Source organism: Schistocerca serialis, chromosome 3 (assembly GCF_023864345.2).
Source record: "Schistocerca serialis cubense isolate TAMUIC-IGC-003099 chromosome 3, iqSchSeri2.2, whole genome shotgun sequence".
Classification (NCBI taxonomy): domain Eukaryota; kingdom Metazoa; phylum Arthropoda; class Insecta; order Orthoptera; family Acrididae; genus Schistocerca; species Schistocerca serialis.
The window spans coordinates 659,707,727-659,709,654 of NC_064640.1; positions in this window are offsets into that span (position 1 = coordinate 659,707,727).

The following is a 1,928-nucleotide window of genomic DNA, read 5'->3' on the forward strand; positions in this document are numbered from 1 at the left end:
AAGAAGGTAACAATGCTAACAGGCAGTAACGATTCGCAAAGGACCTACAGCCGATTGATGAATGGTGCAGGGCCTGGTAGTTGACCCTGAATGCAAACAAATGTAACATATTGCACATACATAGGAAAGGAAATCCACTACTGCATATCTGCACTATATATGACGCATCGTTGATAACTGCCGTAAAATATGTAGTAGTATCTATCCGGAGCGACCTTAAGCGGAGTGACCACATAAAACAAATAGTAGGAAGAACAGACTTAGATTTAAAGAAAGAATCTTAAAGAAATATTCACCCATTAGAGTAGCAGGTTACAAGGCGGTTGTTACCAATTATTGAGTACTGTTAGTCAATCTGGGCACCTTACAAGGTACAAATGATAGATGAGATACAGAAGATCCAACGAAGAGATGCGCGTTTCGTCACGGAATTGTTTAGTTAACGTGATAGCGTTACAGGGATGCCCAACAAACTCCAGTGGCAGACGTTACAAGAGAGGCGTTGTGCATCACGGAAAGTTCTGCTACCGAAGTATCGAGAGAGTATTTTACGAGAAGAGTCAGACAACATATCTCTTCCTCCCACATATGCCTCGCGAAATGACCTTAGCGAGAACATTTGAGAAATTAGAGCTAACGTAGATGCTTACCGACAATCATTCATTCCGCACGTCACTCGCGAATAGAACAGGAAGGAGAGATCGGTTACTGGTTGCAGAAGTAGCCTCCCCCACATACCGTCAGGTGGTTTCCGAAGTACTGATGTAGATGTAGGGCGTTTGTTGGGGTAGACTCCATGGCGCCTTTTGATAGTCATGAAATGCCCTTACGTATTAGGAGGCAACTGCTGGAGGACAAATTTCTACTGTAAAGTATGTGCTTCTCAAATCATTTTTTGCATTCAAAGCTGGAGGCCCTCGACTTAATCTACATCAAGCTCCTCATAGTGCACGCCCCCGTTCCGCCGTCCTTCCCTGGTAATTAGTCACAGAGCACGGGGTCGTCTGTCAAAAAAAAAGAAAAAGAAAACCCTCAGCAGACATTCCCTTCCTATTTATAGGCACAATTACTCAGTCCTTCCCCACGAAGACCATACACATCTAGACGGCACGTCACTTATAGGTAACCCACTCTTGTATCGTGGTGTAATGTGTCAAGTGTACCAGAAAAGGTCGAACGTTTCCATAAGTACACACCGACGGCCCTAAAATATCGAGAGGGAAAATGTGTGATGTATCTTTCTCTGTCCACGAATTCAAGTCTCAAAAACGTTTGAACTACCAGAAGAAGTGTCGTTTCTTTTCGCTGATGGTGCAACTCTACTGCCTTGAAATGAGTAAGATCCCTTGTGGTCTCCAAGATCCTCATAATATCTCAGTTTTACAACCTCTAACCCATAAGAGGTGGAATTTCAAAACAAACAATTGCATCTTAGGTGTTGTGACTTGGCAAGACAGCCAAGTCACAATGAGAGGAAGCCGAATGGCACGCGTTAAGCTCACGCAGATTGGCGTGAGGTCTGGAACAGTTAAAGGAATTAATAGTGACAAATAAAGTACGTAGTTGATGTAATACTTAACTTTAATCCATAATTGTAGAACATCGCTCTTGATGATACATGCTTCATATAATAAATATCAATTGAATACGGCGCCTTGCTAGGTCGTAGCAAATGACGTAGCTGAAGGCTATGCTAACTATCGTCTCGGCAAATGAGAGCGTATTTGTCAGTGATCCATCTCTGGCTAAGTCGGCTGTACAACTGGGGCGAGTGCTAGTAAGTCTCGCTAGACCTGCCGTGTGGTGGCGCTCGGTCTGCAATCACTGACAGTGGCGACACGCGGGTCCGACGTATACTAATGGACTGCGGCCGATTTAAAGGCTACCACCTAGCAAGTGTGGTGTCTGGCGGTGACACCACATTAGGA